This window comes from Rhinopithecus roxellana, chromosome 17 (genome assembly GCF_007565055.1).
Source record: "Rhinopithecus roxellana isolate Shanxi Qingling chromosome 17, ASM756505v1, whole genome shotgun sequence".
Taxonomy (NCBI): domain Eukaryota; kingdom Metazoa; phylum Chordata; class Mammalia; order Primates; family Cercopithecidae; genus Rhinopithecus; species Rhinopithecus roxellana.
Genome location: NC_044565.1, coordinates 79,724,877 through 79,751,088, shown reverse-complemented (window position 1 = coordinate 79,751,088; position 26,212 = coordinate 79,724,877). Strand labels below are relative to the sequence as shown.

Sequence of the window (26,212 nt, the reverse complement as noted above, 5' to 3'; positions counted from 1 at the left end):
TAATCTTCTTTGGGTTTTCCTGTTTGGGGATTTTTGAGCTTCATGAACCAAGATGTTAATATTCCTCTGAAGATTTGGGAAGTTTTCAGCCATTATTTCTTTAAGTAAGTTTTTGTCCCCTTTTTCTATTTCTCTTTCATAATGTATATATTAATTCATGTACTTGATGATGTCCGATAAATCTAATCAGCTTCACTCTTTACTGTTATTTTTTCTCCTTTAACTGGATAATTTTATCTAATCTGTCTGGGCTCACAGATTTTTTTTCTTCTGCTTAAGTCTGTTGCTGAAGCTCTCTATTGAATTTTTCATTTAATTATATTATTCGGTTCCAGAATTTCCACTTGCATCTTTTTAATAATTTCTGTCACTTTATCGAACTTCCAATTTTGTTCATGTATTTTTTCTGAGTTCATTGAGTCGTCTGTTTTCTCTTGTAGTTTGCTGGGTTTCCTTAGAACAATTATTTTGAATCCTTCATCAGGCAATTTATAGATCTCTATTTCTTTGGGATGGTTACTGATATATTATTGTGTTCTTTTAGTGAAGTCATGTTTCCTTGATTTTTTGCATTCTTTGAAGTCTTTCACTACTATCTTCACATTTGAAAAAGTAATTATCTCTTCCAGTCTTTACTAACTTCAAAAGAGAAAGACTTTCACTAGTCAACTTAAATAGGGATTCTGGTGGTCTCTCAGAACTTTTCTATAGATGCATATGCTCCACTTCCCTTGTTCCCTCTTGAGTGGGGTAGAAAAGTCTCCAGATTATATTAATATGTTGTCTTATTCAGCAGTGCTATAACAAAATACCTGAGACTGTGTAATTTATAAGCAATAAAAATTTATTTCTTATGATTTTGGAGCTGGGAGGTCCAAGATCAAGGCTCCAGAAGGATTGATGCCTGATGAAAGCTGCTCTCTGCTTCAGGATGGTATTTTCTTGCTGCATTCTTCATAGGAGAAGTCTCACCTGGCAGAAGGGATGGAAGGGCAAAAGAGAACTCCCATAAACCTTGACCTCTTTTATGAGTTCTCATCCCATTCAAGTGAGAAGAGTCCTCATTACTTAATTACCTCCCAAAGGTCAGACTTCTTAGTACTATTGCATTGAGGATTCAGCTTCAACATAAATTTTAAATTTTAAATTTTCATTCAAATTACAGCATATTCCTTCTCTTGGTCTTGCAAAAGTCAGGCCAGGTGCAATGTAAGCCTCCTGTTTATCTTCCCTAGGAAGTGCCTTGAAAAATTCAAGATTAATCACCTCTTTCCAATCCTGAATCAAGTTAGTTATCTTCGTGCTCTCATGCACAATCTGCAGAAGCTTGTACATGCTATCCATGGGGGTGTATTCAGGGTGCCAGCCACATGGGGAAAAGGCATGCAGAAGGTTGGAAGCACACATGGGCTAGTCAGGGGATCTGCGGATTATGCATTCTATGCAGTTTGTGGCTGGCCCTCTTGATGGAATTTGGGAGGTAGTTTATAGAAACTGTGGCTCTTTGCTGAATTCCATACCTAGGTTGCTGTGAGTTCTGCCCCTTTTCCCTGCTCCTAGCTACCCCAGATTATTCTACCATACTGATTCCCTCAGGGTTCTGAACTGGGTGAGGCAGAAGTGGGTCTCTTCTACAGCATCCTACAGCTGAGGAAACTGGGCACTCACTGTTCTCACTTTCCCCTGTGGAAGAAATCAGGCTGAAGTGGTCTCTCTTGGCACTCAGCTGTGCCACACTGGGGGAGGGTGACACAGGCAAAGTAAAACTGTTCTTACCTTCTTTAATGCATCTATTCTTGGATTTATTTACTTATTTTTTATTTTTTGCTCCAGACAAAGTGCTATGATCTCTCTGCTGAACTTCTGAGCTCCACAAAGGTTCTCTCACCTGTGAGTGGTTGGCAAAATTAGTGTTTCTGTGGGAGGGATGAAGGTTGACTACTCATCCATTGACTACGCCCATTCTCCCATCTTGCTGATGTCACCTGCAGCATTGTTTCTTAGAAATGCCAAGATGCCCCCATACATTCAAAATTATAATGTGGCAACTGAAGACTCAGTTTTGGTCATATCTGTGCACCATATTAGTCTATAAAGCTCCTTTATTAAAAAAATTCTTCACTTGCCAACTATCTATCTATATCTGTATTCTTATCTATATATTCTCTACACACTTTAGTTTCTTAATCCTGCTTTTTCAGCTTAGCATAAGATTGACAGATCTAGCAAACGGAATTAAGAATGCCCAGTTAAATTTACATTTCATATAAATAATAATTTTTATTATAAGTATGTCCCAAATGTTACATGTATTTTATCTGACAACCCTAGTCAAGAACACTTTCTGAAGGCTAGAGTACTCATGCTTTATTTTGCCCTTCCTCAGCCAGATTTTCCTGCATATTACCGGTGTTTACATTAAGTTCCTATCCCTTTCTTTCCCTTTATTCTTTCATCCAACTGGCTCATGGTATTTATGTTTGGGCTGGATCTTAGAGTTCTAGATTGAGAAAAGATATGAGACTCAGAGATTAAGAGCCTTTAAAACTTGGAGTTGGGAGAGTTTATGGCTCATGCTGTGATAGCATTTCAAATAGGTAATGACTTTTGTAGGCTTGCCTGAGAATTTACCAATTGTTTAGAAATTTTTTTCTCCAAGAAAGTAAATTTTGAGTTCCAAATTGAATTAGTAACCTAGTAGTAGAGACATAGGGGAGGGGAGGGATTAGAGGAATATTTCGATGGTAAAATAGAATTTGGTGATTACTTGTATACAGACAATGAGGAAGGAATGAAAGATGACACCCAGATTCCTAGTTTGGATAACTGGATTGATAATGAAATAATGAAGCACATATTAAGAACATACAAAATAAGAAAACAGCTCAAGTGTGTGTGTGTGTGTGTGTTTGAAGTAATCAGAGAGCTACCAAGGCAGCCAGGACTTGAAGGGCCAATATTTTAAAAACAAGAGAAGAATGTTGAGGTGAACCAGACAATCAGTGATGCTTTTCACCCAAGGCATTTGTCATTTTATAAGCATTGGTAGAGACATTGAGAAGGTAAGTAACACTTTCAGAATTTCAAAAGAATGGGGAGACAAATAATAGAACTTCAGAGCTCACCAGGATGGAAGATCCTGGATAAACCAATAAACCCAGGCTTTCAGAAAAGAAAGGGCTTTACCTTAGGAATAAAGGTGAAACTAGAAATAGATTGGCCCTTAGTAAGACCAAAGCCTTGCTTCAAATCAGAATGGTGCCAAACTGGATTAAGTTGATCACTTTCTGTTCTAAACCCCCACTGGAGGAAGGAAACCTTATTGTGAGCCTCCACGTTCAACTTGTCACTTTATTTTTTTCATATATAATGTCTGGACTCAATCGAAACTTACAAAACAAACCATAAGATCAGACTAGTGTCTGAAAAACCAGAGGGAAAAAGACAAAACTAATTGAGATATTAGAGTTATCAGGCACAAACATGAAAACAACTGTGATTAATATGTTTAAATTGCCAAACATGTTTTTCCATTTTTTCCAAATCCCAGGCATATCTGGTTACCACAATATTAGGAATAGTTAAAAAAAAAATACATTGAGAAGGATGTAGAAAAATAAATAAGTTACAAAGCAGGTGGAAATGTTCCATGTCTTGATGGCAACATATGGTATCTTGATTATGTTGGTTTTACAGGAATACATGTTTGTCAAAACTCATCAAATTGCATTTTTTAAATGAGTAAAATTTATTGGTTGTTTGTAAGTTTTACCACAATATAGCTTTAAATTCAATCTCAAACACTAAAATCAAAAAGAAAATTTTAAAAATCAGATATTCATAAATGCTGATTCAAAATGAATGTAATCTTGAGACACACCTACCATGTCAGAGAAGGGAAATATGTCAGACAGTTTGGTGACATCAAAGGAATAAGATGTGTATTCTCTTTCTCTCTCTTTCCCTCTCTGTTTCTCTGTCTCTATCCACACAGCCAGAAGTATCATATCTTATTATTGCAGGTTCTCTATCTCACAGTTGATAATTCCCATAGTTAAGATAGAATAAAGTTGACAGAAAACAAGCCATCTCAGGTTTCACTGCTCCTTAACAGGCACGAATTTTCAGTCCACATTTTTCGTGTACTCTGTGGCTCTACTGGCCGCTGACTTTTACCTAGACACTTGACTTTCTTCTTTGTGCAGTTTCCATAAAATCCCTTGGTAGATATTTTCAAACCATCTGGGTCCCGAACCCCACCTTTTGCCTGCACACAGTATCTGGTCCCACTTCTCTCCCTGATTCTGATTCCATTACCATCCTAACCATTTCCTCCCTCCCAATGTTTAGCTATTCACTGCTTTCTTAGTATTCTCTAATGCTACAGTCTATGATACAGGAGAGCAGGAACTTTCAGAATAGTTGGCACATTGGTCAACGAATCTCAGATTACAAAATAAATTTTAAAATCCAAGTCATTGCTTCAAACGTCTGTTAAGATTTCAAGGTTACATAGAAAAATAAGACTTTATTTCAAACAAACTTTAAAGTTTTAGAATAAAAACAACCAAACTATTTCCCAGAACAGGAAGGATCGTTTTTCAAAAGTTGAAAAACCTACCAGATTTTCAAAGCATAGTGATAATGCATTACCAACACCAATGTCCTCAGTCTAAAATGATAATATTACCCACCAAAGCATCATCAGAACCAACTGAATTTTCCTCTTTTTAAATTACTTCACTCTCTTCTCTGTTATTCTTTTATTCTCTTGATTTTTTTATTGTAGTCTCTCAAATTCTCATTATATTTCTCCTTCCAACTCCCTCCCTTTTAACTGGTTATGATATGGAATTTACAATTAAATTATCTGTTGTATTTCTTGAATATACTTGTGGGCATATCCTGCCTTCACTTTAAGATTGCAGATTAAAACTGAGTCAAAGTATTTCCCTTTCCAGTATCCAACAAAATGGAAGAGACGGGAATTTTTTAAAATTATAAAACCTAAAACCTAAAGGAGAAGTCACTAGTAGCCACAAAACAAGAAAAGGGGGGTTGCTTAATGCATAAACTCCAAAAACTGGTAAATAAGGAAAGATACTGAAGACTGTGAAATGAAACAGAGAGGGTGCCCAGCCTTGCTTTTACTTGTGCCCAAACCCCCAGAAGTTGTACTTCTGAATTGATGAACTCAAACCTCAAAAGAAATTAACTGAGTCACTATCTTTTTTCCTTTCCAAATGAGAAACTGGGGGAGAAGATACTGGTGGTGAAAAGAGAATGAAATAGGGACTCAATTTGTTTGAGTTCTTTGTAGGTTCTGGATATTAGCCCTTTGTCTGATGAGTAGATTGCAAAAATTTTCTCCCAGGATATGAACAGACATTTCTCAAAAGAAGACATTCATACAGCCAACAGACACATGAAAAAATGCTCATCATCACTGGCCATCAGATAAATGCAAATCAAAACCACAATGAGATACCATCTCACACCAGTTAGAATGGCAATCATTAAAAAGTCAGGAAACAACAGGTGCTGGAGAGGATGTGGAGAAATAGGAACACTTTTACACTGTTGGTGGGAATGTAAACTAGTTCAACCATTATGGAAAACAGTATGGCGATTCCTCAAGGATCTAGAACTAGATGTACCATATGACCCAGCCATCCCATTACTGGGTATATACCCAAAGGATTATAAATCATGCTGCTATAAAGACACATGCACACGTATGTTTATTGCGGCACTATTCACAATAGCAAAGACTTGGAATCAACCCAAATGTCCATCAGTGACAGACTGGATTAAGAAAATGTGGCACATATACACCATGGAATACTATGCAGCCATAAAAAAGGATGAGTTCGTGTCCTTTGTAGGGGCATGGATGGAGCTGGAAACCATCATTCTCAGCAAACTATCGCAAGAACAGAAAACCAAACGCCGCATGTTCTCACTCATAGGTGGGAACTGAACAATGAGATCACTTGGACTCGGGAAGGGGAACATCACACACCGGGGCCTATCATGGGGAATGGGGAGTGGGGAGGGATTGCATTGGGAGTTATACCTGATGTAAATGATGAGTTGATGGGTGCTGATGAGTTGATGGGTGCTGCACACCAACATGGCACAAGTATACATATGTAACAAACCTGCATGTTATGCACATGTACCCTAGAACTTAAAGTATAATAATAATAAAATTTAAAAAGAAAAGAAAAGAAAAGAAAGCTCCACAGCTGTACAGTCTAAGGAGCCAAGTCTACATTTCCACAAGAAAGGAAAATATCCCTCCAGTAAGTCTTGACACAGGACCATCAAGAAAGTTCCAGAAAATGAGCAGGGCTCAATTATTTAACAAAGACTGGAAATAAACTAACCCAGCTGAGCTTTCTTCCTCTGTTGCTATTCTCTTGGTTTATAAAAGAATGGGTAGAGCACAAGGATACTCAGGCACCAACCTAAAGCTCTGAGGAGCAAACAAAATCGTCATAGATAATGTTTTAAAAAATAAGAAATAACCCTCTGTACATCAGAGCAAATAGAATGCCTAGACAGAACTACCCAAACTTAAAAAAAAAAAAAAAAATGAGATGGCAGGCAATTATATAAATTTTATGTGATAAGGAAGAAAGAGAGGAAAGGAAGGACAAAGAACTAAATAAGTTCTTTCCCAAAGGAAAACTGCTTCGCACTACAGAATAACTTACCAAGTACTTGATCTTGCTAAAACAGACTCAGACCGGTTCCAAGATGGCCAAACAGGAACAGCTCTGGTCTGCAGCTTCCAGTGTGATTGATGCAGAAGACGGGTGGTTTCTGCATATCCAACTGAGGTACCTGGTTCATCTCATTGGGACTGGTTGGATAGTGGGTGCAGCCCATGGAGGGCAAGCTGAAGCAGGGTGGGGCATTGTCTCACCAGGGAAGTGCAAGGGGTCAGGGGATTTCCCTTTCCTAGCCAAGGGAAGCCATGACAGAAAGTAACTGGAAAAATGGGACACTCCCACCCAAATACTGCACTTTTCCCAAGGTCTTAGCAACTGGCAGACAAGGAGATTCTCTTCCATGCCTGGCTTGGAGGGTCCCACACCCACGGAGCCTTGCTCACTGCTAGCGCAGCAGTCTGAGATTGAACTGCGAGGCAGCAGCCTGGCTGGGGGAGGGGCATCCACCATTGCTGAGGCTTGAGTAGGTAAGCAAAGCAGCCAGGAAGCTCGAACTGGGCAGAGCCCACCGCATCTCAGCCAGGCCTACTACCTCTATAGACTCCACCTCTGTGGTCAGTGCATAGCTGGACAAAAGGCAGCAGACAACTTCTACAGACTTAAACATCCCTGTCTGACAGCTTTGAAGAGAGTAGTGGTTCTCCCAACATGGAGTTTGAGCTCTGAGAATGGACAGACTGCCTCCTCAAGTGGGTCCCTGACCCTTGTGTAGCCTAACTGGGAGACACTTCCCAGTAGGGGCCAACAGATACCTCATATAGGCGGGTGCCCCTCTAGCACGAAGCTTCCAGAGGAATGATCAGGCAGCAATATTTGTTGTTCTGCAATATTTGCTGTTTTGCAGTCTCCACTGGTGATACCCAGGCAAACAGTGTCTGGAGTGGACCTCCAGCAAACCCCAACAGACTTGCAACTGAGGGTCTTGACTGTTAGAAGGAAAACTAACAAACAGAAAGGACATCCACACCAAAACCCCATTTGTACGTCATGATCATAAAAGACCAAAGGTAGACAAAACCACAAAGATGGGGAAAAAACAGAGCAGAAAAGCTGAAAATTCTAAAAATCAGAGCACCTCTCCCCCTCCAAAGGAACACAGCTCCTCGCCAGCAATGGAACAAAGCTGTACAGAGAATGACTTTGACGAGTTGAGAGAAGGCTTCAGATGATCAAGTTCTTCAGATGATCAAGATCAAGTTCTTGATCAGATGATCAAGTTCTCCTTTAGCTTCAAACTTCTCCAAGCTAAAGGAGAAAGTTCGAACCCAGCACAAAGAAGCTAAAAATCTTGAAAAAAGATTAGACCAATGGTTAACTAGAATAACCAGTGCAGAAAAGTCCTGAAATGACCTGATGGAGCTGAAAACCATGGCACAAGAACTACATGACAAATGCACAAGCTTCAGTAGCCGATTTGATCAACTGGAAGAAAGGGTATCAGTGACTGCAAATCAAATGAATGAAATGAAGCGAGAAGAAGAGTTTAGAGAAAAAAGAGTGAAAAGAAACGAACAAATCCTCCAAGAAATATAGGACTATGTGAAAAGACCAAATCTACATCTGACTGGTGTACCTGAAAGTGATGGGGAGAGTGGAACCAACTTGGAAAACACTCTGCAGGATATTATCCAGGAGAATTTCCCCAACCTAGCAAGGCAAGCCAACATTCAAATTCAGGAAATACACAGAACGCCATAAAGATACCCCTCGAGAAGAGCAACTCCAAGACACATAACTGTCAGATTCACCAAAGTTGAAATGAAGGAAAAAATGTTAAGGGCAGCCAGAGAGAAAGGTCGGGTTACACACAAAGGGAAGCCCATCAGACTAACAGCAGATCTCTCGGCAGAAACTCTCCAAGCCAGAAGAGAGTGAGGGCCAATATTAAACATTCTCAAAGAAAAGAATTTTCAACCCAGAATTTCATATCCAGCCAACCTAAGTTTCATAAGTGAAGGAAAAATAAAATCCTTTACAGACAAGCAAATGCTGAGAGATTTTGTCACTACCAGGTCTGCCCTATAAGAGATCCTGAAGGAAGCACTAAACATGGAAAGGAACAACTGGTGCCAGCCACTATAAAAACATGCCAAATTGTAAAGACCATCGAGGCTAGGAAGAAACTGCATCAACTAACGAGCAAAATAGCCAGCTAACATCATAATGACAGGACCAAGTTCACACATAACAATATTAACCTTAAATGTAAATGGGTTAAATGCACCAGTTCAAAGACACAGACTGGCAAATTGGAGAAAGAGTCAAGACCCATCAGTGTGCTATATTCAGGAGACCCATCTCACATGCAGAGACATACATAGGCTCAAAATAAAGGGATGGAGGAAGATCTACCAAGCAAATGGAAAACAAAAAAGGCAGAGGTTGCAATCCTAGTGTCTGATAAAACAGACTTTAAACCAACGAAGATCAAAAGAGACACAGAAGGTCATTACATAATGGTAAAGACATCAATTCATCAGGAAGAGCTAACTATTGTAAATATATATGCACCCAATACAGGAGCACCCAGATTCATAAAGCATGTCCTTAGAGACTTACAAAGAGACTTAGACTCCCACACAATAATAATGGGAGACTTTAACACCCCACTGTCAACATTAGACAGATCAACGAGACAGAAAGTTAACAAGGATATCCAGGAATTGAACTCAACTCTGCACCAAGCGGACCTAATAGACATCTACAGAACTCTGCACCCCAAATCAACAGAATATACGTTCTTCTCAGCACCACATCGCACTTATTCCAAAATTGACCACATAGTTGGAAGTAAAGCACTCCTCAGCAAATGTAAAAGAACAGAAATTATAACAAACTGTCTCTCAGACCACAGTGCAATCAAACTAGAACTCAGGACTGAGAAACTCAATCAAAACCACTCAACTACATGGAAACTGAACAACCTGCTCCTGAATGACTACTGAGTACATAACGAAATGAAGGCAGAAATAAAGATGTTCTTTGAAACCAGTGAGAACAAAGATACCACATACCAGAATCTCTGGGACACATTTAAAGCAGTGTGTAGAGGGAAATTTATAGCACTAAATGCCCACAAGAGAAAGCAGGAAATACCTAAAATTGACATCCTAACATCACAATTGAAAGAACTAGAGAAGCAAGAGCAAACACATTCAAAAGCTAGCAGAAGGCAAGAAATAACTAAGAACAGAGCAGAACTGAAGGAGATAGAGACACAAAAATCCTTCAAAAAATCAATGAATCCAGGAGCTGGTTTTTTTAAAAGATCAGCAAAATTGATAAACCAGTAGCAAGACTAATAAAGAAGAAAAGAGAAAAGAATGAAATAGAAGCAATAAAAACTGATAAAGGGGATATCACCACTGATCCCATAGAAATACAAACTACCATCAGAGAATACTATAGACAGCTATACGCAAACAAACTAGAAAATCTAGGAGAAATGGATAAATTCCTGGACACATACACCCTCCGAAGACTAAACCAGGAAGAAGTTGAATCCCTGAATTGATCAATAACAGGCTCTGAAATTGAGACAATAATTAATAGCCTACCAACCAAAAAAAGTCGAAGACCAGAAGGATTCACAGCCGAATTCTACCAGAGGTAAAAGGAGGAACTGGTACCATTCATTCTGAAATGATTCCAATCAATAGAAAAAGAGGGAATACTCCCTAACTTATTTTATGAGGCCAGCATCATCCTTATACCAAAGCCTGACAGAGAAACCACAAAAACAGAGAATTTTAGACCACTATCCCTGATAAACATCAATGCAAAAATCCTCAATAATATACTGGCATACCGAATCCTGCAGCAGATCAAAAAGCTTATTCACCACGATCAAGTTGGTTTCATCCCTAGAATGCAATCAACATATACAAATCAATAAACGTAATCCATCACATAAAGAGAACCAATGACAAAAATCACTTGATTATCTCAATAGATGCAGAAAAGGCCTTCAACAAAATTCAACAGTCTTTCATGCTAAAAACTCTCAATAAATTAGGTATTGATGGGACATATCTCAAAATAATAAGAGCTATTTATGACAAACCCACAGCCAATATCATACTGAATGGGCAAAAACTGGAAGCATTCCCTTTGAAAACTGGCACAAGACAGGGATGCCCTCTCTCACCACTCCTATTCAACATAGTGTTGGAAGTTCTGGCCAGGGCAATCAGGCAGGAGAAAGAAATAAAGGGTATTTGATTAGGAAAAGAAGAAGTCAAATTGTCCCTGTTTGCAGATGACATGATTGTATATTTAGAAAACCCCATTGTCTCAGCCCAAAATCTCCTTAAGCTGATAAGCAACTTCAGCAAAGTCTCAGGATACGAAATCAATGTGCAAAAATCACAAGCATTCCTATACACCAATAACAAACAAGCACAGAGCCAAATCATGAGTGAACTCCCATTCACAATTGCTTCAAAGAGAATAAAATACCTGGATAACCAACTTACAAGGGTTGTAAAGGACCTCTTCAAGGAGAACTACAAACCACTGCTCAACAAAATAAAAGAGGACACAAACAAATGAAAGAACATTCCATGCTCATAGATAGGAAGAAGCAATATAGTGAAAATGGCCATACTGCCCAAGGTAATTTATAGATTCAGTCTCATCCCCATCAAGCTACCAATGACTTTCTTCACAAAATGGTAAAAAAACTACTTTAAAGTTCATATAAAACCACAAAAGAGCCCTCATTGCCAAGACAATCCTAAGCAAAAAGAACAAAGCTGGAGGCATCATGCTACCTGACTTCAAACTATGCTACAAGGCTATAGTAACTAAAACAGCATGGTATTTGTGCCAAAACAGATATGTAGACTGATGGAACAAAACAGTGCCCTCAGAAATAATACCACACATCTACAACCATCTAATCTTTGACAAACCTGACAAAAACAAGAAATGGGGAAAGATTCTCTATTTAATAAATGGTGCTGGGAAAGCTGGCTACCCAGAAAGCTGAAACTGGATTCCTTCCTTACACCTTACACAAAAATTAATTCAAGATGGATTAAAGACTTAAATGTTAGACCTAAAACCATAAAAACCCTAGAAGCAAACCTAGGCAATACCATTCAGGACATAGGCATGGGCAAGGACTTTTTGACTAAAACACAAAAAGCAATGGCAACAAAAGCCAAAATTGACAAATAAGATCTAATTAAACTAAAGAGCTTCTGCATGGCAAAACAAAGTACCATCACAGTGAACAGGTAACCTACAGAATGGGAGAAAATTTTTGCAATCTACCTATCCGACAAAGGGCTAATATCCAGAATCTACAAAGGACTCAAACAAATTCACAAGAAAAAAACAAACAACCCCATCAAAAAGTGGGCAAAGGATATGAACAGACACTTCTCAAAAGAAGACACTTATGCAGCCAACAGACACATGAAAAAAAAATGCTCATCATTACTGGTCATCAGAGAAATGCAAATCAAAACTACAGTGAAATACCATCTCATGCCAGTTAGAATGGTGATCATTAAAAAGTCAGGAAACAACAGATGCTGGAGAGGATGCGGAGAAATAGGAATGCTTTTACGCTGTTGGTGGGAATGTAAATTAGTTCAACCATGTGGAACACAGTGTGGTGATTCCCCAAGTATTTAGAACTAGTAATACCATTTGACCCAGCAATCTCATTACTGGGTATATACCTAGAGGATTATAAACCATGCTACTATAAAGACACAAGAATACATATGTTTATTGTGGCACTATTCACAATAGCAAAGACTTGGAACCAATCCAAATGTCCATCAATGATAGACTGGATTAAGAAAATGTGGCACATATACACCATGGAATATTATGCAGCCATAAAAAGGATGAGTTCATGTCCTTTGCAGGGACATAGATGAAGCTGAAAACCATTATTCTCAGCAAACTATCCCAAAGACAGAAAACCAAACACCGCATGTTGTTACTCATAGGTGGGAATTGAACAATGAGAACACCTGGACACAGGGCAGGGAACATCACACATACTGGGTAGGGGGCTGAGGGAGGGATAGCATTAGGTGAAATACCTGATGTAAATAACAAGTTGATGGGTGCAGCAAACCAAGATGGCACATGTATACCTATGTATCATACCTGCATGTCGTGCACATGTACCCTAGAACTTAAAGTATTTTAAAAAATAGAATTAAAATATCAAAAACAAACAAACAAAAAGACTCAAAGACCCTATGATAACAACAACCTACCAAGATGTAAAAAGTTATTGCATACCTGAGGAAGCAATGGGGGTCCCAAACAACCTCATATAAAAGTAATAAATATTTTAGAAACAATATGAAACACAGTGGCTATTGCTGTAAATACAATTACCAACATAGCAGAAAGACTTGAACTAATCATGGTGAATAACATTTAAAAAGAAATCGAAGTATTTAGGAATGATGTAATAGATATGGTATACAGAAAAATGTGATCTAAAACAAGGATATTTGGTGCCCTCAAGGTAACAAACCCAACAAATAAACAGAAAAAAAAGGTAAACACATAGTGCAAGAGACCATTTCTGAAGCAAAGAGTTAAAAATAACACAAGTCCAGGCATGGCAGCTCACGCTTGTAATCCCAGCGCTTTGGGAGGCTGAGGCAGGCAGATCATGAGGTCAAGAGATCGGGACTATTCTGGCCAACATGGTGAAAGCTCATCTCCACTAAATATACAAAAATTAGCCGGGCGTGGTGGCATATGCCTATAGTCCCCGCTACTCAGGAGGCTGCAGCAGGAGAATTGCTTGAACCCAGGAAGCAGAGGTGGCAGTGGACCAAGATCGCGCCACTGCACTCCAGCCTGACGACAGAGTAAAATCAATAAATAAATAAATAAAAAATAATGCCTGCATTTGCAGCTGTTTTTTCCTGTATTTTCCAGAAAAGTTTGATACAGAACACTCTACACTGAGCATAGTCGTTACATTATTAAAATTCAAAGATAAAGAAATAATTCTTCAAGTAATAAGCTAGAAAAGAAAATCATGTACACTGGGAAAAAATCAGACTTCCTCATGACAGTAAATGCCAAAGACAAAGGAGTAATGCTCACAATGTTCCGAAGCAAAGAAGGTATGATCCAAGAACGTCGTACCCATCCAGAATGCATTTGACTAGAGGAGAACAATAGGCAGACTTTCTCAAACATGACAGAATTCAGGAAATACAACATTCATAAGCGTCTTTTGGGGAAAAAATTATTAAAATATGAATCAAAATAAAGAGCACAGAAATAAAATCATCCAAGTTTTAAAAAACTGATAGGCATTAAATCCATTTATATATTGAGCTAAATACTAATCAAACTAAGAGAATTATGGTTACAGAAAAAAACTAAAAGTTTCATTTTTAGACAATATAAAAATATTAACAAAATTTGGGAGCAGTGGGAGAAAGTTTGAGAATGCTGAGATTGAAATACGTAGCTGAAGGCTGGGCTTGGTGGCTCAAGCCTGTAATCCCAGCACTTTGGGAGGCCGAGACAGGAGGATCATGAGGTCAGGAGATCGAGACCATCCTGGCTAACATGGTGAAACCCCGTCTCTACTAAAAAATACAAAAAACTAGCCGGGTGAGGTGGCGGGCGCCTGTAGTCCCAGCTACTTGGGAGGCTAAGGCAGGAGAATGGCGTAAAACCCGGGAGGCAGAGCTTGCAGTGAGCTGAGATCCAGCCACTGCACTCTAGCCTGGGTGACAGAGTGAGACTCTGTCTCAAAAAAAAAAAAAAAAAAAGAAAAGAAAAGAAAAGAAATATGTAGCTGAAGAATTATTATTGTTTTTTAAATTTCTTTTTTAATCTGAAAGAAAACTTTTAGGAAATAATAGATCTTGTCTATTCTTTTTCTTTCTTTCTTTGAGACTGAGTATCTCTCTGTCACCCAGGCTGGAGTGCAGTGGCACGATCTCGGCTCACAGCAACCTCTGCCTTGCAGGTTCAAGTGATTCTCCTGCCTCAGCCTCCCAAGTAGCTAGGACTACAGGCTCATGCCACCACCCCTGGCTAATTTCTTTGTATTTTTAGTAGAGATGGGGTTTTACTATGTTGGCCAGATTGGTCTTGATCTCCTGACCTTGTGATCCACCTGTCTTGGCCTCCCAAAGTGCTGGGATTACAGGCATGAGTCACTGCACCTGGCCAATCTTGTGTATTCTAAGGAAATATTTATTTAGAGTTCAACAATTCTCTGTTTCTGTTTCTATTAAATTTAAGTAAAATTATACTTTTTGCATTAAAGTGTCTTCTGTAATAAGTCTCCATGTTAATAAAGATATTTCTAATTAACCTGTGTGTGTGTGCATGTGTGTGCATTATACATTAGAATGTTTTGTGTTGCTATAAAGGAATACTTTTATATATATGTACCTTTATATAAAGACCCTGGGTAATTTTTAAAGAACAGAGGTTTATTTAGCTCAGGGTTCTACAAACTATACAAGAAGAATGGCACCAGCATCTGCTTCTAGTAAAGGACTCAGGCTGCTTCCACTCATGGTGGAAGATGAAGGGGAACCATTGTAATTTTGCAGAGATGACATGGTGAGGGAGGAAGCACGAGAGCATGGGGGCAGGAGCCAGGCTCTTTTAAACAACCAGCTCTTGTAGGAACTAACAGACTGAGAACTCTCTCACTCCCTCCCAGGAAGGGCACTATTTATGAGGGATCTGCCCCCAAGACCCAAACACCTCCCATTAAGCACCACCTCCAATACCAGGGACCAAATTTCTACTTGAGGTTTGGAGGATTCAAACAGTATATATGCATAAAAAGATGGACTCTAAAATGATGTTCCTCTCATGATAACAGTGATTTTTTTCTGAGCAGTAGCATTGAGTGATTTTTTTTGTCTTTTGAATTTGTTATAATAAGCACATATTTCTACAAAAATAATAGATTATTTTGCAGATATGGGGTCTTGTTGTGTTGCCCAGGCTAGTCTAGAACCCCTGGCCTTTAAGCAATCCTCCTGCTTCAGCCTTCCAAAACACTAGGATTACAGAAGCAAGCTACTGCACCCAGCCTAGTATTTTTTTAAGCATAAGAATATATCAAGATAAATATTTAATATTGGGAACTGAAAATATGGATGCTTGCTATTTTCTGCACATTTCTGTGGTTACATTTTTTACATTAAAAAATGCATTGATAAACTAGTTTCTAGTTTTCTTCTTCACTGTCTTGATTTTTCAGAGGGGCGTGTTCTTATTTGATATTTCCTCTATGGTTTTCTGGGTTTCAATAGAAAACTTGTCGCCCATTTCTAGTTTAGATAGGGATTCATTTAGGAGGGAAAAGAAGCAATATCTGAAAATTGCTGGTTAATAATCAGTCAACTACATGCTACTTAGTTTACATTAGCACAAAGAAAACAATGGATTCTGGAAAGCTGATGTCTGGAAAAGTATCATTTTATTATGAACTAAATTGTAATTGGACACATAAAACAAAGAATTCTTCCAGTGAACAAATACACTAACTAAGAAGCATTTCCCAGATACTTTGTTTCAATATAGGTTAATGGGATTCTGCACCATAAATCTAGTCCCTTTCCCTAAAAGGAAAATGTTTATTGGCACCAAAAATTTACTATGTTCTATGTAAGGAAAAGTACCAAGGCAGATGAAATTGAAGCACATGTTTCTAGTCGATATAATGTAAACTTATTTTTAAAGGCATTGCAAAAGGCGAAAAAAAGGTGGGGGAATACTAGAAATATTCAAGGTGGGTTAAGCATACCCTCAAAATCAAAGAAACACGCTCAAACTAAAGAGTTAAAAAATTAAATACTTTGTAGCAGATACATGTAAGTATATGTAATTTTTCCAAAACCAACTCAGAGTGGCATAACTTCAGTTTATAGGTTCAAATTGTGAATTTATACACACAACATGTGTTACGAACTTGGTCAGACTGAAGGCTCACATATGTGCTTTACACCATCCCCTCTGACCTTAGTATTTGGTTTTCCATCATTTTAGAATATTACATTTGTTGGGGTTTTATATCCTGTTGGAGCAATTTTAGAAGGCAGAGAGGGGAGGAGTTGGTGGGTTTTGTGGTTAGACCAGTCTATAACATTGTCAAAATCATTGTTCTCTCTCAAAGTGTGATTTGGAGCCAAATGGAGCAACCAAGATGTCAACAGTATTTCACAATGTTGAAGCTTCTCTCCATGAATCTCTGGATCCCGACAACTTGTTTACTATATCCTCAGAGAAGCTCAGGAATTCAGCTTAGGGTCCAAGTGGTCATTGGGTTCTTTTCTGGGAGGTGGGACACCATGTTCCTCTGCGTAGATAGGGTGTATTAAGTTTTCATTCACGTACAATCCCAGCTATACCACAAAGAGCGTAAAAACAGAACAGGAGAGGTTCAGATGCCAAACAGTTACAGGGATTCTGCAGGAAGCAATTAAACTACCACAAAAATGTCCTTTGGCCTCTCCCTTACAGAACCATGCTGATCCCTGAGGTATTGTCTGCACAGCTTTCTAACAGTATTTCTAGCTGGCCCATTAGATAACCATTGCACTTCTTAGCTTCTCTCTCTCTCACTTCCTCTCTCTTTCTCTCTCTTTCTTCACTTCCAATTGTGTAACTGAATCTATTCTAATGTTAATGCTTTCAACACCTCATTTTAAAAATGGCAACTGCTTTTGTTTTTAGTTTATTTCCATTAATTATTTTTTTAAAAAAGAAATAAAAAGCCTTATGCAGAGAAAAAATTCATACCCATCTGAACAAATTTCACACTCAGATATTCATCAGAGAAAGCCATAAGGAGCCCTTACTTTAACAAATAACCTGCATAATTATATAATTTGCAGGAGAACCCAGTAATTTTGTTCCTAAATTCATCATATTATACATGCCCAAATACAAAATACCTTTGCAGAAGTATCCTGTGTTCTGTGTATATACCCATATGGTTGTTTTAGCATAAATAAGAAGTTACTGTTTCTTTCTAGGTGCATGAGGAATTATCAAGTGTTCCTAAAGCTTAGAAATCAAAGCAGAACCAAGGCCCAAAGCAGGGGTTGAACAGTGAGGGGAGAGAAGAAGTTTTGGTTTAGAGTAAGAAAGCCTGTCACAGGTACTCACCTCTGCTATTGTAATACGAAAGCAGCCATAACCAAAAACATGAGCGTGACTAATCATTTCTCAATAAAACTATGGCCACTGAAATTTGAATTTCATACAATTTGCATTTGTACTTTTGATTGTATCCAACTACCTAAAAATCTAAAAGCCATTCTTAACTCATGGGTGGCACAAAAACAGGAGGTGGTCTGGATTTGGTCTGTGGGTCACAGTTCACCAAACCCTTGTATAGAGAGAGCAAACTGTAGACCAAAAAGTAGGCAAGCCCTCCCCTCCTATCCTACACAGGTATAGTGATTTCTGTCAGCAAGTGTTTTCTCATATCCTGTGTCTGTAATCCTCATCACAATCTTGGAGATACATGTTAGTGTCATATAAGGAATGAGGAAGCTGAGGTTCAAAGAAGAATCAAATAATCTTTAATTCATTTAACAAATATTTGAATCCATTACAGGGGGACTTGCATTAAGGCCTCAGGGTATGGCAATGACTAAGGCACAGTTTCTAGTTTCTTAGAGTCAACTGGGGCAAACCAGTACAGGACAGGAATTATTAATGCAACATAACGTACAGGCTAAAGGGAATCATACAGGAAGCATTTAACTCAGTTTGGGGGATCAAAGAAAGCATTCTGGAGAGTGACATCCAGTTCGGATGAGAAAGAAATAGATAGGTGAAAAGAAGACGGGGAGGAAAAATGTCTGTTCCAGTTATAAGGAACAGCGTGAGCAAAGACGTAGAGGTGAGAGAGAGCGTAACATATACAGCAGCTTCACATTATTCAGTGAGTGTGCATCCGAGCATACTGTGTGTATGGTGGGGGCAGGGATAGAGTAAAGAAAATGCCCGACAAGAAAAGCGAGCAAGGACGACCATATGTCATGCTAAAGAGAGTGGCTTTATCCTAGATATCATGCGGAGCCAACCAACAGGTAGATGCAAAGGAGTGACATAGATCAGATTTACATTTCAGAAAGATCACTCTGGATAGAGAGTAGAGAATGGATTGGGAGGAAGCAAGTCCAACCTTCTCATGTCACAATCAAAAAAGTAACTCCCTTCTAAATGACTTGCTCAGGCTCACTTAGCTGGTGAGTCACCAAACCATATCTGTGACCCCATATCTAGTTACTAATTATAACAACATTTCTTATAACCATAAGCATTTACAGGGTACTATATTACTACTGTTATTGCTGTTGTTATTTACACAAGGTTACAAAAACTAAATAAGAGTAGGACCAGAACTAGACTCTATGTTCTAGGCCTAATCTCACACTCAACACCTGTTTTCACTTTAACAGTAACTTTCAAGCTATGTCCCATAAAGTCTTGGGGCTCTATGGAGATGACTAAAGGAGAAACTGGAAAGACAGAGCTTCAGACTCTCCATCTTCACTTTTCTATCTTTTATATTTCCAAGAAGTAAGAGCTCCACTACTTAAAAAAAAGGAAAATCATTGTAAGCCATGATATCCACCATGCAATCATTAAGAATGAAATCAGTTCAGACACTGTGGCTCACACCTGTAATCCTAGCATTGTGGGAGACTGAAGCAGAAGGATCACTCAAGGCCAGGAGTTTTTTTACTAGTCTGGGCAACATAGCAAGATCCCATCTCTACAAAAAAAATTATTTTTAATTAGCCAGGTATGTAGCTATAGTCCTAGCTATTCAGGAGGATGAGGTGGGAGAATCACTTGAGCCCAGGAGGTCAAGGCTGCAATGAGCTATGATTTCACCACTCTACTCCAGCCTGGGTAACAGAGCAAGCTTCTTTCTCAAAAAAACAAAACAAAACCAAAAGAATGAATCAGTGGCAAACAAAGGATAGGACGATATACCCAGGGCCCTCAGTATCAGTTGTTCCCCATCTGCCGGTTCAATCAACTGTTCATAGAAATATTTGTGGACAATAAAAAATAACAGAAATTGGCCGGGCGCGGTGGCTCAAGCCTGTAATCCCAGCACTTTGGGAGGCCGAGACGGGCTGATCACGAGGTCAGGAGATCAAGACCATCCTGGCTAACACTGTGAAACCCCGTCTCTACTAAAAAATACAAAAAACTAGCCTGGCAAGGTGGCGGGCGCCTGTAGTCCCAGCTACTCAGGAGGCTGAGGCAGGAGAATGGCGTAAACCTGGGAGGCGGAGCTTGCAGTGAGCTGAGGTCCGGCCACTGCACTCCAGCCTGGGCAACAGAGTGAGACTCCGTCTCAAAAAAAAAAAAAAAAAAAACAAATCAAAAAAATATAGTATAACAACTATAAATGCTATTTACATAGCATTTACATGGTATTAGGTATTATTAGTAGTCTAGAGACTATTTTAAATATATGGGAGGATGTACATAGGTTGTATACAAATATTATGCCATTTTCTACCAGGGATTTGAGCATCCCAGGATTTTGGTATCCTCTGGGGCCTTGTAACAAATTCCCTGCATGACCGTATGTTGATCGTAAAAAAAATAGGGGTAGAAAATAGCTTATGAGAAGTGAAGTAATGGATTTGAAATACATTTAGCAAATCCTGTCTCCTTTTCTATTGACAGGCTTTCTGCCCTGCCCCCGAGCCCAGGAGGCTCAGGAAAGCTTAGTGGGACAGCAGGAAATCTAAAACACAGAATTTGTCCTCAGCAAAACTGAACAGTTTTCAATCTTCACAACACTCACTTTCACCATCCCTTCACCATGGAAGCTTGGCCACCTTCCTTACTGAAATGAAATAGACCTGATTGCATCAACTATATAATGTTTATTCCGAGTGTCTACAAGTGCTATTGTCCCAGATGTCGACTGTGGAATATCTCATCCCACTCTGGAATTTGTATCTGGAAAAGCTGAAACTCTGGGAGAGGCCAATTGTTAATCCACAGGTGGAATTTCGTGTCCCTTTGTGTCTTCGACTTGTCAGTCTCCAATTTATTGCTCACATGAAGATAATTTCATTCTCTGGACTCAGAGAGGCAGAAAACAAGGAGGGGATAGGAATGTGTTGGTCAAAGTAAATAAGCAGATGATTTTTGTGATAGGCTAAATTGAACTATTATAGCCTCATGATTTTGAAAAGCTCTTTCCAAAGCTGAATTTACCTGCGGAGTGGTATTTAGAAACCCCCTTTTGGTTTATAGTTTAATCATGCTCCTATCTCCCTCCCTCACCGTAACATTCTGGATCAACTGCCCCTATGTAACCAATTCTCACACTTAAAGTATAAAACTAGGAAAGATTAACTTCCCTCCATTCTGAAAATTAATCTTTCACCTTAGGAAAAGATTTATATTTCTGAGTCATAGAAAAGCCAACACCCTCCAGCACTTAGAAGCAACCTCAGAAAAAGAAAAAGGAATGAAAACAGTGAATCAATTTCCCTTTCCACACAGATCTGAGAGATGAGAGAGTTTTCATGTCTGCCAAGGGGCTTCCGGCTCTGACAAGTTGAGTCAGCATGCTGCAAATCGTTCTAGATGATTTTTGGACCACACGTGGTAGCTAGAAGAAACTAAACTGGGTCAGGCTAACTTTTGCAAGGTGCCTTAGGATTTTAAGAGCTAAAGGGAAACTATAACTCAGTTTTGTGCCTCTTGTGATCATCTACGATGTGAGGGTAAATGGTAGCAATGTGACCAGGCATGCTGCCCTCTCTTGCCTTTTTTACGTGTCTTTACTATTATAATAAGACTCATGGGTGTGGCATCCATGAGGAGGTGCTGCTGAGATCTCCCTTTAAGAGAGAATCTGCTCGACTGTAGTGATCATTTCAGTGCGTATATGTGTATCAAAATATCATGTTGTATACCTTAAACATGAACAATAAAAATAAATTTAAAAATATAAACAGCTTTTAAAAAGAGAATCTTTAGTAAGAAGTGTGGTTACCTGCCAGCCTACAGCTGTGTCACAGCTGTGGGGTCCATCATAGCATCCATACCAGGGCCATGCTTCTCCAGAGCTGCTCCCAGCCAATGACCGACCATGGGGAGAGGGGACAGAGGTAGGGGTCTGCTAGGTTGAGGTGGGCATGCCTGCTCTACTGGGAAACTGTTGCTTTGGATGTCCCTATCAGCCTAGCCAAGACTTTCTCAGAGTTGCCCTGCAGGCTGAAACTCTATCTGCCTGATTCTTCTTCCTTCCTGCTCTCTCTTTACAGATGTGAAACTTGCATCACGGTCTGAGCCTTGTCCCACCTGTTCCTGCTCCCTCTCCCTTTATCCTTCACAGGCATCGCCCCCTAGTCAACGTTTTGCATTCCTAATTCCATCTTGGTGTCTGCTTCCTGAAGGAACTGAGCAGAGGCAGGTGGGAAGGGGCAGGTCTTTCTTCTCTCACCCCATCTCTAACCTCTCCTCCTCATGTTGCCTTAACTTTCCAGCCAGCCCACGCCTTCCCCCTTAAGCAGCAGCTGTGGCCTTCAGCAGTGTTTACCCTTGGCAGTCATGTGATCCTTTTGCCATTTACTTTCCCAGCAGAAACACCAACCCTAAGCAGATTGGAAAGAGCACATGTGTCTTTATAAACTGAAAGTAAATATGAAAAGCCAAAGAGGTGCTGAGATACCAGGGCAAGGTCTGTTCCACCTGAAGATTTGAGGAGTGTGTGTGTGTGTGTGTGTGTGTGTGTGTGTGTGTGTGTGTACGCGCGCGCGCGCGCGCGCATGCGCGTGCACGTGTGTGTTTATTATCAGTTGGGGAAAGAGGTGGCAGATATCCCCAAATTAGAAATAATCTTCTCCTCATGATTTTGAGAAAGAATGAATACAAATGTATCATTCTACCTTTTCAATTCCATTGCCTACTCCAAAGTTACCAGATCACTTAGCAAATAGTAGAATGGATTCACTTGTTTTGTTCTTTTTCCCTCTCTACTTTCATAAATCAATAAGATAGTCAAAAGTTGGCAGGGAAGAAAGTCAGGGAGAATAAATATGAATGAACTGAATTAGCCACAAACTATTCAATTAATGTTTAATCAAGCAATTGTACAATTTAGAATGACCATTGTCCTGTTATAATTTTTTCAACTAATCTATCCAAGTGATCGTGTCATTTTAATTGCTAAAATGAAAAAGACCTAGGAAATCAAGAAGACAGTGAGTAAAAAGGAACAGCTGGGTGTGACTGAGTTGCCTGCTTGGAGGCAAGCAGAAAGATGTAAAGTTTTTGAAAATTCCTTCCACCATTGGATTCTAAGGTGAGGAAATTAATTTTTAAAATTAAAACACAGACCTAAATCCTGTCTACTGACACCTGCTAAGTGTATGGACTCTGTTCACTTTGGCTTGAAACATAAAAGATGGGTTATCTCTATCAAATGTTGTCTACCCTATAGGGATTTCATTCTCAGCATGCCAGAAACATTTAATCCTCTCTCTCCCTTTCTTCTCACTCTTCTCTTTTTGCTTCTCTCTTCTCTCTCTCTCTTTCCTTCTCTTCTATAATTTTCCCAAAGCCTACAAGGACACCCTATGTGCAGTACTTTGTTAAATTAGAGGTTACACCATCGGCACCAACAAATATTTTAAGATTTCTTATCATCTTTGACCTTATCACTCCCAACCCCTCACCAACAAAGGGGGAAAATTAATATTAAATTATCTGGGCTGAGTATCATGGCAATGTGTACACCCTGCCTTCCCCGATTCCTTCCATCTGTGTATGGCCTAAACAGCTGACTGGAACAGTCTTTCATCTGTAATCTAATCAACTAACTTTCCCATGGGAAACAGCCAATGAAACCCAAATCTACGTACCAAACTCTTTTTAGCCCAGGCAGTTGGCCACATCTGACATTTCAAAAAAAAAAAATCAGTAAAAGTGGCTGCTATGAGTCACAAAAGACAAACAACATTCCTGAAAGAAATGAACAATCACTAGAAGAAACACATTAGTGCCTGCTTTGGGAACCCTATAGGTCTCTATAGATCTGAATGGTATTTAGGCCTGAATTCTCCACATCTCTAGGACACCTTCTATTTGCTGTTTAGTTTTCTGTAAATATAACTGTCTCCTCTCCATTTTTTAATTGTAATGAACTAGCATCCGAAATACTTATAATATTTAGCGTATTCCTTAATATTCTCTTTTCAATTATTGCTACCAACTTAAAGAGTGGTTAACTATAATTTGCTGTATACCACTGGCTTTCCATTTGGCAGGCCAAGACCTGCATATTACATCATAAGCTAGTGCAAACACACACACACACACTTGCACGCACACACACCAAAGCAAAAATACAGTGGCAGAAGAGACTAAGGAAAGGAGATATCAGACCTAAATGTAATGTGGGGCCCAGGATCAGATGTCCTGGAACAGAGAAGAACATTAATTACAACTAAGGAACTCCTGTTAAAGTATGAACTTTAGATAATCATAATGTGTTAATATGGGTTCATTAAAGTGAAAAATGGACCATAGTGATGTAAGATATTAACAATAGGGTAAACTGGGAGTCGGGTATATAGAAACTCTCTCTACTGTCTTTGTAACCTTTTTGTATATCTAAAAATCTTCTCTTTAAAAAGCTTCTTAGGACAACGACAGAAAGCCAGTCACTGACATCACGGTGACTGCATTTGACAATCAGGCTTTCCCCACAAGTTCCATTTCCCCGCAACTGTAAAATTCTGATGGTGATGAGTCCCTTTTCCAAGCTCACAGATAGCATAAAAAGCCGTGTGATGATGAAGATCATGCACTTGGTGATGCGCACAGAAGAGCAGCTGGCTAATGAAAGTGTGGTGATTAAGCTGAGCCCTGCATCTCGCTGTTCTTTAACGGGGGTCCAGAGGGAGCCAATAAAGCTCTCTGTGAAATGTACTCGGAAATCTGAAATGTGTCCAAATCACCAGTTGCCAACTAACCTGCCCAAAATCTGACAGGAAATTCATACCAGAACGTTTTCCTGTTTTAAGAGAGGTGTAGTTTTGCAGCTTCTTTTCTTTTCTCTTTTTTTCCCCCTTAAGAACGAGAGTGGGTAATAAAACATTTGAATCAGATGGAAGGAATAAAACTAGGGATAAAATGGCACAAAACCAAACAAATCCCTGGAGCTGAAGAAAATCCTGGCTGTGATAGGAATTCAGGCCTTTCCAATATGTATCTGAATGAAGCAGACCTCAGAGCCAAATGTATGGGTGTGAAACGTTGTAAAATGAACATGTAGGGATGTAAGTGTTCTTGAACGTAAGCTGATTAATTTTCCAAAACTCCGCCGAGCGCAGTGTTTCAGGTCAACTGAAGCTTCAGTTGGTGCTGACTCAGGGCTCAAACCAAGAATAATACAGATGTGATGAAAACCCTCCCTTTTCTGTAATAGGTTTGCTCCTCCCTGAGGTCCATGACACTCCCTCTTTAGATTTTGTGAAAATATCCTGTTTAGCTGCCGGCTTTAGAGGAATATGGTTCTGATCCTTGAGGGTACTTTCCCCTGAGCCAAGGGGGCATGCTATGTGAATCCAATGCTTCTCAAACCTTTTTTTCAGAAGGGGAATTCTTATACGAAAGAATCTTACTTGGGCCCTCCAATATAGAATCAATTAAAATCAGGGCTGCTCCAGATGATGACGAAGAGAGAACAGAGTCATTTCATTTTATTGACTATATATATATGTATATTTATATATATACATACACATATATATTTTCTCATGTTAACTGCATAAAGGTTCATCATTTATAGAAACATGCTCAAAAATAGCCCCACACATATATACCATGGAATACTATGCAGCCATAAAAAAGGATGAGTTCGTGTCCTTTGTAGGGACATGGATGCAGCTGGAAACCATCTTTCTCAGCAAACTATCACAAGAACAGAAAACCAAACACTGCATGTTCTCACTCATAGGTGGGAATTGAACAGTTAGATCACTTGGACACAGTAAGAGGAACATCGCACACCAGGGCCAGTTGTGGGGTGGTGGGAGGAGGGAGGGATAGCATTAGGAGATATACCTAATGTAAATGATGAGTTAATGGGTGCAGCACACCAACATGGCACATGTATACATATGTAACAAACCTGCACGTTGTGCACATGTACCCTAGAACCTAAAGTATAATAATAAAAAAATTTGCCCCAATATTTAGTATTTAGTTGATTGGTACAAAGAAATATATTTTTATTATAAATTATATTAATATAATAATACTTTATATTTGTATAATTGGTGGACATAATTCCTTGTCCCAGGGAACCCTCAGGGACTAAAGTGTTTTGAAACAGAGTTAAAGATGAGAGGAGTTAAAGATAAAGAAAGCTCTAAGGTGAATACTAGACGGGGTAGAAGTTGCCCAGATGCCCATTTATCTGCTTTCTTCCTTCCAGGAATGGA

The 26,212-nt window shown here is 39.2% G+C and overlaps 1 long non-coding RNA gene across 1 annotated transcript in view; it reads right to left on the bottom strand.

Moving 5' to 3' along the window:
- Positions 1-867: 867 nt before the first annotated feature.
- LOC115894330 overlaps positions 868-26,212 on the bottom strand; it is a 36,937-nt gene continuing 11,592 nt past the window's right edge. Inside the window, exons 4-5 of the long non-coding RNA XR_004054438.1 lie at positions 1,077-1,888; positions 868-972 (exon numbers count right to left, since the gene is read on the bottom strand). This is a non-coding gene — a long non-coding RNA (uncharacterized LOC115894330). The remainder of the gene's footprint in view (positions 973-1,076; positions 1,889-26,212) is intronic.